Source organism: Elaeis guineensis, chromosome 1 (assembly GCF_000442705.2).
Source record: "Elaeis guineensis isolate ETL-2024a chromosome 1, EG11, whole genome shotgun sequence".
NCBI lineage: Eukaryota > Viridiplantae > Streptophyta > Magnoliopsida > Arecales > Arecaceae > Elaeis > Elaeis guineensis.
In genome coordinates this window covers 169,104,372-169,116,928 of record NC_025993.2, presented here as the reverse complement: position 1 = coordinate 169,116,928, position 12,557 = coordinate 169,104,372, and the positions used below count along the sequence as shown (strand labels likewise).

The 12,557-nt window shown below is 36.5% G+C and overlaps 1 long non-coding RNA gene across 50 annotated transcripts in view; it reads right to left on the bottom strand.

Annotated features, from left to right (window-relative positions):
- The window catches only part of LOC140853380 (uncharacterized), a 38,084-nt gene extending 26,261 nt beyond the window's left edge, over positions 1-11,823 (bottom strand). For 4 of the 50 annotated variants that reach the window (XR_012136387.1, XR_012136383.1, XR_012136390.1 and 1 more), the window contains exons 1-6: positions 10,371-11,818; positions 10,169-10,246; positions 9,771-10,034; positions 4,523-4,596; positions 4,191-4,277; positions 3,544-3,624 (exon numbers count right to left, since the gene is read on the bottom strand). This is a non-coding gene — a long non-coding RNA (uncharacterized lncRNA). Of the gene's footprint in view, positions 1-3,543; positions 3,625-4,190; positions 4,278-4,522; positions 4,597-9,770; positions 10,035-10,168 lie in introns of all 50 variants that reach the window. The other 46 variants (XR_012136423.1, XR_012136431.1, XR_012136433.1 and 43 more) reach the window with 31 other exon arrangements.
- Between the last annotated feature and the right edge of the window lie 734 nt (positions 11,824-12,557).

The following is a 12,557-nucleotide window of genomic DNA, read 5'->3' as shown; positions in this document are numbered from 1 at the left end:
CAATATCAATATATGAAATGGTATAAGAAGATGACATGTACCAAATGTCATTATTATACGAAACTGCTATGGCATGGTACGACGAGCCTGATAGATAAGATACTGACGATACAATGAACATTAATTGGCCATTGTCGAAGTTATAAACTAAATGGTTGAATAGTTAAAAAATATAAATTTTTTCAAGAATACATATTGAATGTGAAGATTAAGCACTAATTGCTGGTAGCTAGCTCATAAACATTAAAGTTTTTGCAATTGTTCTAGGAGAAATGAAACAAATAAAAACATAGTAGAATTTCTAAATATGGCCCAACTGAAAAAGATAGAAATATTTATCCTCAGACCATCCAAAATCGAGAGATACATGCCAAGACAAATGGACCAAGCTAATTTTGCTAAGGTCTAATATGAATCTACCTTTCATGAATTAATCTCTACATTTCACTTATTCTTCTTTGCATTCGCAATCCACCTTAGCATCCAATGGACCATGATCCAATACCACCCCTCCAAAAATTCAAATAATAACACAAAGAAATCAAGCAATTCAAGCTTTTGGATCATTAGGTCAAGATTTACCCTAATAGAATTTACTCACCTATTTAAAAACTCAAGTTTCCTGCAAGTTTGCAATTGACCTTGATCCCACCCAAACCAGATCCACTTACAAGCACAATAGCTATACCTAAGGATCCAAAATAGCTCAAACCCATCTTAGCAATATGCCCACCCAATCCCCTCCCAACCCTTCCCATGACAACCCAATCAAGAAAAGTCATCATTCATTGAACATCAGGAAGATTTGACTTAGATTTTGTCCAAACAATAAATTTCTAAGTTCACTTGTTTACTCTTGATTCATGATGATCACAGATTCACCTTATGAAAATGTATACCTGACCACCCTCTGTCATTGACATCAACTTAATATTGTTCGTAAGAGCAAAGGCAGCACGGCAGCTATTATAGTCCAACTTAAACACTTCATGATTCATTGACTTCCAAATCAAAATGTTATTGCCTTCAAGATGCTAATTTAGCACCATCCATAGAAAGCTTCACATGTTCCGATTTGTTAAGATCAAGCCTTCACCAAAACTAAATCGATATACCCATGATTATGTTTGCTAAGATCTTTTCTTTAAAGTTAATAAAAAAAGAAACAAAACCTGAAAATTAACTCCAACACTGGATTGGAGTCTCAAGGAGTATCAACTAAATTAGATTGATATCAATTTCTCCGTCATATTCCCCAAGTCTAATAATCTATTTGTTAATAAGCAAGCATAGGTTCTCGATCAACTTATGATGAATGATTTAGTGAATAACTAATTAAAGTCCAAAACACAAATAGCATTTCACCTAAAGGCTATTAGAGACATCGAATATTGATCGGTTTGAGCAAAACCATAATGTGAAGAAATAAATCCGATCCCTAGCCCATATCATTCCTCCACCAATTATTGAATAATTAAAAAAACTGAAAATTCCAGAGCTTACACATCCAATCTATTGCATTACAATCTTACATGTACATAAGGATGAAATGTAGCAAGCAAGATCCCACTTTCCGTCCTATGATGTTCCACCCAAAACTAGCATTAAAAATTGATAGTCACAATAAGATCCCAAATGAATTTGAATGTGATGGTAGGACAAAAACCTTACTTCATCAACATGATATGTAAGCCCATAGAACTCCACTTTCAGAGCACTATATCACCATGTATGATATTGCTCTACTAAACAAAATATTCAACAACCAAATAGATTCATCAACTTACGCACCAAAAAGACTAAAATCCCAAATCCTAAATTCTTGTAAGATTGATAAGTACTCCTTTGATTGCACCAAAATCCCATAAAAGCTTAATAAGAATTTTTCTTATTCCACAACTCTTACCATATCATTTCACATATAAAAGTTAATATTTTATTAATTTTTTGTCAATTCCACACCCTGAAAGTGATGTTGAACAATCTGTAATAGCATGATTAACAAGAAGAAATTGGTTCAAATAATCATGCTATCATTTTTTAATAATTTCTCAGAATTTTCTAGTGCTTTTTTTATACTAGTATGGGATCAGCCTATGCTACTAGTATCAAATCAAGAACTAATTACATTGGCGAGAAATAAATGTTTGGCCCTAAAAGATAGGAATACATAGGCTAAGCACCATCCAGGAAGTACAAATATTTGTCAAATGAGGAAAATTGATCCTTGAAAAGTTAATGCTCTTAGTTCTAACCTATGGCATTCTTCACATCAAAAAAACCTATAACATTCTTGGTTGTAATCTCCCAAATTTCAGTGACAGCAGAGGGATGGAATGCGCAAGTTAGAAATCTTAAATGATTGATTTTTATCCACTGTTTAGGGTCAAATGAATCTTTGATCAACTAATTCTGACTTTCTTCGGATCAAAAATAATCTCTCAAATGGATTACATTATCCTCAAAAATCGGGATCAGAAGGTTGATGGTCACTCCCACTTCTCTTTCCTTTATTAATTTTTTGTTAACTAATACTCTCTCATCTAGCCCAATATATCCTAGGACAATGAATTTGAGCATCCAAACTGAGCCTTCGTAACTAAACTATAAACCCATATGTTAAGATCATTGCAACATATAGCTAATTGCTGTCAGTGGGTTGAGTCTCGATCAAATGCAAATTATCTAATCGCAACTTAAATGGGTGCTTTATCTGAAAACAGAATCTCAAGTGCAAGTAAAATTGTGATGACTGCAAAATCGTTGGCAACCCCAATAGTTTTTTCAAAACTTGACTCATGTCTATGGCCCAAGGAGTCTGAGTGACATGAAATTAATGTTCAATCAATCTGTTTTCCTATGCACTATGGCATTCACTGTTGTCTATTCTCATTCACTTTCCTTTTTACATACATGTTAATCCCATTCATTATTTTTGGTTGCTTATTGAACATATTTAGTCAAGGACTTTTTGGTTTCTCGCATCTATTTTGAGAGTGGATGGACCCTTGAAAATTCTGTCTTCAGAAGTAATTCTTGATATCCATCTACTCTTGGCTGTATCAAACATCAAACCCATCTGAACATTTTAAAACAAAAATGTTTAAGAAGCATTCTAAGAATGCATGCGATCATAGTCCCAACTTCATATGCATGTAAATACTGATGTAACAAATTATCTGAGTGCCAGAAAATTTATTGTTCAGTTGAGTTATGAATATGTGCTGAAGAGAGGGGAAATAGAAGTGGACGCTAGCCTTGTAGGTTCCTCTTGATTAAAAACATAGAATTGAGCGTCTGGTATTTTTTGATCTAAAAAAGTTAGGTCTATGGAGGAGATAAAATGCACAAATTACACCAGAATATTAAGGTTTATGCAAAAAACAAATAATTCGTTAAAAATGATTAAGGAGAATGGTGTTAAGGCCTTCTCATACATGATGGGAATGGGCTTAAAGAATCGGAAACTATAATATTATGGAGGACAACATGATAATAGTTCTATTGAGCATAAAAACGTGAGTAGACTTGTGATGAGAGTACCAATAAAAAAAACTCAAATGGCATCAGCAAGAGGGTTGAGATATGAGATCATCCATTTCCAAGCAACTAGTCAACAATCAGCTGTAAACAAAAAAAAAAAAAAAAATGCATTATCAACATAAATTGATTACCTACTTTGAATGGATAAATGAGAATACTAATATCCACAAAAAAACTTCGAGATTATCTTCAATATCTTTTCTTCATTTTTTTTTTTTTTTGATGATACAGATTATTTTCATTATCCATGTGCAATACACTTGTTTTCTTGAATTAATCGAATTTTCTTAATCCCAAGGAACGGCTCCTTTCTTCATCTTGTTCATGTTAAGAAAAAGCATAGATGATATGGCACCTCAGCGGCTCTATCTCCTCGCAGCAATTCATAACGTGATCATTATATTTTTCACATTTTCTGTCGCTGAATGTCACCTTTATTCAATTATCTTTCATCTTTATCATGGATATTTGGCTTCTGTTTTGCAACCCTCAAGACAATAATGTGGTTCGAAAAGTATGCTATATCAGGGTCTCCAGTTTCTCTATTAATCTAATCAAGTGGGAAGAAGATACTAAGTAGGATGCCCCAAACTTTTTATTTCCTACAAAATCCAACTCTAGCAAACACAACATAACAAATCACTTACGATCAAATGTCCGTTGTCTGCAACAACCACACCCTATATTTGACATCAAAACAGCATAAAAGTCCATATCTGATATGCTAGATTGTCCTGCATGATATAACATTTGTCTCAGTTGGAACCCCAAAGAAAAATCACCCACAAATGCATTAGAGCTGCTCATTTCGTAAAGTCAGATTAAAAATAATATGGGCGCTAGCATCCACTTCAAGGTTACAAAAGCTAATACTTGTGTCTCTAGGAAGTACTTGTAAACAATATCTTGAAATATATGCTTGATCTCGAGCTTCAAATTGGTATATTTAAAACCTAAAGGACTCCAAGAAATCCCTTACCTATTCGGCAACAATGCTTATTCCAAATAGAAAGCCTTGCGGAACTCCACCCAGATCCATCAAGCTTTAATCATCTACCGTACAAGATAGAACAAAATTTGCAATGACACAACTGAGATCTCATGTTATTTTCTTTAACTAAAATTAGAACCAACTAGAAATCTACATATGATTTGCAGACAAATTCTTCAATTGACAGGAAATCTAAATCCAAACTGTTTATTTGTTAAATCTACAAGTTGAAGTCTGAATCTGTCTTATAGATATTCAGATCAGGTCAAATGCATCCGCAAGGTATCAGTTTCTTGATGGAAAGGGAAGGTAGCATAAAGCTACCCCTGATTTAAGTAGAGAAGTAAGATATTTACAAATAAACCAAGGTACGTAGCATAAAGCTAACCCCACAAGGTATCAATGTTATAGCTCAACAGCAATGTAACAGTATCACATGGCTGTGACGAATCTTCAAAAATGATATCCCCATATCCAAGTAATTCACGGCTCTAAAAAAAAATAGAGATATCTAAGACTTAAAACCTAACCAAATATTTTGCTGCTCCTTTACTGAGTATCCAACAAAAATGTTCTTAGTTGACTCAAATGAACAATTTGAATAACTATTGATTCTTTCAACTGCTTAGGAGAAGAATCAATTGAACCTCTGAATTCATAGATCTGAATCTCTGACTATCAATGGAGATATTTGAAAAATCAACTCAAGATAGCATACCTAATTTAAGTCATTAGCACTTTTTAATATTAAGGTTATTTATTTTTATTGTTGGTTGAGGACTGAATAAAGGAATCTGCACAAAAACTTTCACTATCATTTTATAGTGAAAATGGAATTGATACATAAGACCAGTAGCACACATAATTTTATAGTGAAAATGGAATTGCGCATTTACATTTTTATTTCCATTCACTAGGATCTCTATCATTTGTTCTATTTTTTCAAAATCTTCCTTTTCTTTCAAACTAAGGTATTCCACTTTACACTTCTTTGATTTGAAATTTGTTTCATTTCATTCTTCCTGACTTTCTCTACTTCCCCCAATTTTGAGGTTTCTTTTTTCCCTAGTGAAGACAGGTAACATAATTTTGCCTAGAGAGTAGATGTAGGCAATAAATAAGAGACAACTGAAGATTCATACCATAGAATTTCTCAATGAGAAGATAATAATTATCATATCAAATAAAAAGATTTTGTCATATCCAAAATAATACTAATACAACATTTCATCAATACATTATACCAATTTAACCAACCAACCAACCATTTGTTAGGGATAATATCTTGTTGTTGCATTGAATCACATACATGTTGATTAATTCGGCCAAAGTTTGCCATCTTGATATCAGACCCCATACGATCTTATATTATAATATCAATATGTGGTATGGTATGAACCAGTGAGCATACGGAGTGTCTATAAGATATAAGTGCATACTAGTTCGGTATCAATATGATAAGGTACCAATCGGTATAGCGAACCTTATTCAACTACTATTGAACTTAGTAAAGTGAAATGGGTGAATAATTAAAAAATATAAGATTATTCAAGGAGACAAATTGATTGTGGAAATTAAGCATTAATTTCTGGTAGCTTGTAAAAAAAAAAAAAATTATGAATGTTCTAGAAGGAGTGAAACAAATAAAGATATAGTAGAATTTCTGAATATGGTTAAATCGAAAATGATCGGAATGTTTTACCCCCAAACCATCCAAAATCGAGTAACCTATGCCGCTACAAGTTAACTAGGCTTATTTTGCTAATGTCTAATATGAACCCCTACCATTCACGCATTCTTCTTTGCCTCCTCAATCAACCTCAGCATCCAATGGACGATGATCCAATACATCACCCCTCCAAAAATCAAGAAAATAAATCATAGCAAGATTTGATCCATTCAAGCTTTTGAATCATTAACTCAAGATTTACCTGAACAGAATTTACTCACCTATTTGTCAACCCATCAAATTTTGCAGCAAGTTTTGAATTGACCATGATCCCACCCAAAGCGGATCCATTTATGAGCATAATAGCTATTGCTAATGATCCAAAATCAGCTCGAACACATCTTTGCAATGCCCATCTAACCCCCTCACCCACCCTTCCTACGACAAGCCCAATCAAGAAATTTCATCATTCATTGAACATCAAGAAATTTGACCTAGATTTTGTTTAAACAATATATTTCAAGGTTCACCTATTTACTCTAGATTCATGATGATTACCTTATGAAAATGTATACTACTATCCTCTATCATCAACATCAAGTTAATATTGTTCATAAGAGCAAAGGCAACATAGCATCTATCATATTCCAATTTAACACTTCATGATCCATTGATTTCCAAATCAAAATTTTATTGCCTTCAAGATTCTAATCAAGCACCACCCGTAGAAAGCTTGACATCTTCTGAATTATTAAGCTCAAGCCTTCACCAAAACTTAATCAATGTTTGCCAAGATCTTTTCATTAAAGCTAATAAAAAAGAAACAAAATCTGAAAATTAACTCAAACACTAGATTGGAATCTCAAGGACTTCAACAACTAAATTCAATTGATATTGATTTCTCCATCATATCCCCCAAGTCTAATATTCCATTCCTTAATAAGCAAGCATAAGTTCTTCATCAACTTATGATGAATGATTCAGTAAAGTTACTGATTAAAGTCTAAAACACGAATAGAATTTCATCTGAAGGCTATTATTACATTGGATATTGTATGCTTTGAGCAAAACCATTGTGCAAAGAAACAAATCCCCAGCCCATACCATTCCGCCACCAATCACTGAATAACTAAAAGAACGGAGAATTCTCAAAAACATGTAGCAGTCTAGCTTCCGTAGCTTACACATCTAACCTGTTGCAGTACAATCTCTCATGTACATGAGTTGAAATGTACCGAGCAACAATTGGATCCCAATTTCCATCCTAAGAGGTTCCGCCCAAAACGAGCATTAAAAATTGATGCCATGATAAGATCCTAAATGAGTTTGGATGTCATCGTATAAAAAAACCCTTGCTTCACTGACATGACACATAAGCCCATAGAACTCCACTTTAAAGCACTATATCGCCATGTATGATATTGCTCCACTAAACGAAATATTAATTAAACAACCAAATAGGTTCATCAACTTATACCCCAAAAAGACTAAAAATCTCAAATCCTAAATTCTTGTGAGGCTGATAAATGCTCCTTTGACAATCTCATAAAAGTTTAATGACAACTTTTCTTATTCTACAACTCTTACCACATCATTTCACATAAAGAAATTTGAACACTTTATTAATTTTTTGTATATTTCACTCCCTAACAGAGGTGGTGAACAATTTATAAAAACACAGCATTGAGTGTCTGTTATTTTTGGATCCAAAAGCAGCTTGATCCATGAAGAAGATAAGGCGCACTAATTATGGCGGAAGATTCATGCTAATGCAAAAGACGTATATAATTCATTACAAATGATTAAGGAGAATGATGTGAAGGAGAATGGTGTGAAGGCCTCGTCAGCATAAGATGAGAATGCGCTTAAAGAATCAGAAACTATAACATTATGGAGAACAGCATGACAATAGTTCTTGAGATAATAAAAACGTGAGTAGGCTTGCAATGAGAGTACCAATAAAACGAACTCAAATGGCATCGGCAGAATGGTTGAGATATGAGATTATCCTTATCGAAACAATTAGTTATCAATTAGTTTTGAACAAAAAGAAAAAATTGCAACCCTCTTATCAAAATAAATTGATTACCTACTTTAATTTATAAATGAGAATCTCAATATTATCAGAACAACTTTCAGTTTCTCTTCATTATCAATATGCAATATACTTGTTTTCTTGAATTAATCGAACCTAACAACTATCAAATGCATATAACTTAATCCCAAGGAATGGCTCCTTTCTTCATCTTGTTCACGTTAAAAAAAAAAAAAGAAAAAAAAGCCAAACTAGATGATGTGGCACCTCAGTGGCTCTATCTCCTTCAGTAGTCCACGACATGATCATTGTATTCTCACTTTATCTTCTGTCATTGTGGACCAATGTCATCTTTGTTAACTTATCTTTCGCCTTTATCCCAAATATTTTGCTTCTGTTTTGCAACTCTAAAGACAATGATGTGGTTCAAAATATATGCCTATGTCAGGGTCTCCAGTTTCTCCATTAATCTAATGGAGTGGGAAGAAGACGGTAAGTAGAATGCCCAACCTTTCTATATTTTCCTACAAAATCCAACTCTAGCAGGCACAACATAATAAATCACTTCCAATCAAATGTTCATTATTTGTAACAACCACCTTATATTTGAAATTAGAACTGCACAAATGTCCAGATCTGATATGACATAATGTGCAGCCTAATATAACATTTGTCTCAGGAACCCCAAAGGAGGACCACCCACATATGCATTAGAGTTGCTCATTATGTAAAGTAATTTTAAAAATAATATTGGCACTAGCATCCACCTGCAGATTAGAAAATCTAATACCTGTGTCTCAAGGAAGCACCTGTAATTAATATCTTGAAGTATGTGCTTGCTCTCGAGCTTCAAAACTTGTATTTCCAAAGCCTAAAGGACTCCAAGAAATCCCTTACCTACTCGACAACGATGCTTATGCCAAGTAGAAAAGCCTTTTGGTACTCCTCCATCCATGACCATCAAGCTTTAATCATCTGAAATACAAGCTTAGAACAAAACTTGCAATGACCCGCCACCGAGATATCATGCTACTTTCTTTCAAGAATATCAGACCCAACTAGAAATCTTCATTTGATTTGCATACAAATTCTTCGAATGACAGGAAATCTAAATCCAAACAGTTTATTTGTTAAATTTACAAGTTTAAATCTGAATCTATCTTATAGATATCCACATCAATTCGAACCCATCCACAAGGTATCAAAGTCTCAAAAGCAAAGTAACAATTCCCATGACTGTGAAGGATCTCCAAGAATGACATCCCTATCTCCAAGTAATTCACTACTCTCTGAATGAGATACCTAGGACCTTTTGAGAGAGAGAGAGAGAGAGACCTTAACAATTAAACCAAGGAATTTAAACAGATATTTTGCTGCTTCTTAAAGGAATCATAAATTTTACCCACATCACATGTGCTACCTCAAGCCGCTAATCAATATAGTGGGAGATGTTATGAAAATATGGTGGCTTACTTGGTGCAATGAACTAAGCCGTAGTAGAATCAGAAATTAATTAGCGCAAGCTGGCATACCTCCCACATACAAGGCAGCCTCGATCGTTGTTAGCTGCGGCTGAAGCTTCGTATGTCTTCCTGGCATAATCTTAATATTACAAGAACCAAAAATAATCCAATCCACGCTGCACCAAGAGAAAGAAATCTCGAAGTCAGTTCGTAGGGTGGATCCCAAGAGAGCAAGTTCAGCTGATGACCGACTTGCAATAACTTGGAGCAGCAGTTCTTCGTACACAATTTTGAAGGCTTCGGCTTTTACAGTTAGATGACCTTTCTTTTGTCCTATATTTGAATGCAGAAGCGAAGGTAGAAATGGGGAGAGAGAACAAGATATCTACCCATGTTGACGCACACTACAACAATACGAAACTTCCAGATTGACTGAAAATAGAAAGTCCAAGTGAAAGGAAACTTACCCTATATGGCAACCCAGATCTGGGAGCCAACAAGATCCTCTTTTTAATTTGCTTCAAGAGGCAGTCCCACTGTAAACTCTAACACACCATAACACAACACAAGAGGAAGGAAACGAGAATGACCTCGATCTTCTCTGTGCCTTTCGAATAAGAAAGAGAAAAGAAAAGAAAGAGAAGGGAGGCAAAGGAGGAGAGAGCGCACATGAGATGTTACCCGGTGATGATGATAGCAGTGGCGAGATCTGTTTCAGGACTCCGGACTTCAAGATCAAAATCCTGCCAAGAGTAGCCAAAAAAAGAGAGAGACAAGAGGAGGGAGAGAAGGAAAAGCAGTAAAAACGGGAGAGGGAATAGATAAAAGGACCAGTCAAAAACAGTGATCTTTCCGTGAAGCCAGGACCGTGGACACAGGGGGGAGGGCTCGTCCTAATCCGATCCGCTTCCCAACAAGCAGATCTCGTCTCAAAAGTCACGCTTTCAGACTCCACGCCTAATTCTTCATCCCCTCATCCATTCCCTTCACCAATTTCCAACCCTATCTACATGGAGTCTTTGGAAAACCTCCGGATCGGGCATTTCAATATTACTAAATAAGGAATTCAGAAAAAAAGGGGGAAAAAAATGTACAAATGGATAGAAAGAAACTAGAAAGTACCGTTCCTCGGAATCCCGCCTTCCGTAGAGAAGCGAGCCAGTCATCTCGGAGTCCGACAGGCTACAGATGGTGAGCGTGAGGAAAAAAAAAGAGAGAGAGAACAAAGCGTTATCATCAACAGCATCAAATCAGAAACATAAGAGAGAGAAGGCGAAAAGGGTTCAGAGTTTGAGAAAAGCCTGCACGCGTGGCCTTCGTTCCTTCCAGATAAACAACCCCTTTCCCATCAAATGTTATTACACCCGCTCCTATTTTAGCCTGTCGCCGAGAAAAAGAAAAAAACCAAAAAAAAAAAGAACCGAAAGACTTAAAGGCGGTGGAGTTTGTAGGTAACGGTTCGATCGGTTCCCACCGAGAGAGAAGCTGACAGAAAGAGAAGTGAGCACGCAACCGGAACGGCATTCCCTGATGCAATTTGCCGCGCTGTGTGCTCACTCTCTTCTGTCAGCCCCCAACCCCCACCACCACCACCACCACCACCACCGCCATACACTTTTGGAGAGAGAAAAAAAGAGGACTGACCCCAAATCTTATGGTTTCCGTTTCAAGAACGAGTCAAAGAAGGCTAAGGTTAGGCAGAGAGACACACACACCCACCCCCAGAGAGAGACACAGAGAGATAGAGAGAGAGAGAGGGGGGGGGAGTCTGTGAAAGAAGAAGTTCGTCAGTCGCTCAGATCTGATCTTCTTTTGCTGTGCCTCCTCTCCCCTCGACCTTCCTTATATAGAAGCAGAAGCAGCAGGAGAGCGGCCCCATCCTCACCCCCTCCCATGCCGCTATGTCGGTCCATCGGTCTATCCAGGGTTTCTTAATCCCAACGGAATCCATCCCCTCTCTCTCTCTCTCTTCTATAATGCGTCGATGCCTCCTCCGTCGCACGTGTCCGCTGGGAGGGCGCTCCTGACCCGTGACGAGGCAAGGGAATACTGATGATGATATACGAGTGGAGAGGGTTGCCAATCTCTCTCACTTCCTCTCCCGCTGGATCCCCCCAACCATTCCCTTATCCTTGTTAATTAATAATGATGAGTCCTTTGTACCGCACAATACCAGGACACAATTTTTGGGGAGGCTGTCGACTGGTGATTGGCTGCGGCCTCCGGCACTTCCCCCGCCCGCCATCACAGCCCTCTGATTTGAGTTCCACGGTGGATCTTGACCGTTGATCTTTGCGTCTCCGGGTTGGTGTGGTAGGTCCTACGCAGTCGGTGATTCGATGCGACTGCGTGGAGCGCGGGCGACAAGACCACGACCCGATGGTACTCTGGGCGTGGGATTGAAACCAGTTAGGAGCAAGTTGATGTGGCCCCATAGGTTGTGTGGTCCAATTTTGCTCGAGATGGTGTCTTTTAGTGATTATAAAAATAAAATTATCTCATAACAATCCAAGCTCAGCTTCTCTGAGGAAATGTCACGTTGATGAGCTTGATGGAGATGGAATTTAATCTGCATACGTATCGGGCTAAATAGATAGGTCAACCAAGATGATCAGACCTACCAGCTAGGGTTGCCATTTTCTTCTTCCAATTACATCACCTTTAAACAATATTATTTGTGTATATTATCCAACCTCAATGTCATCTAGACACGTGGCAACAGATTGTTATCTGAGATAAAAATTCTTTTAGTTCACATCGATTCAATATCGATCTGATTTTTCAGTATTATGTGCTAATCGACTTAATCTAGAACTGTTACTAAATGAAACGCTCACCTTGATTATCTACCGATCT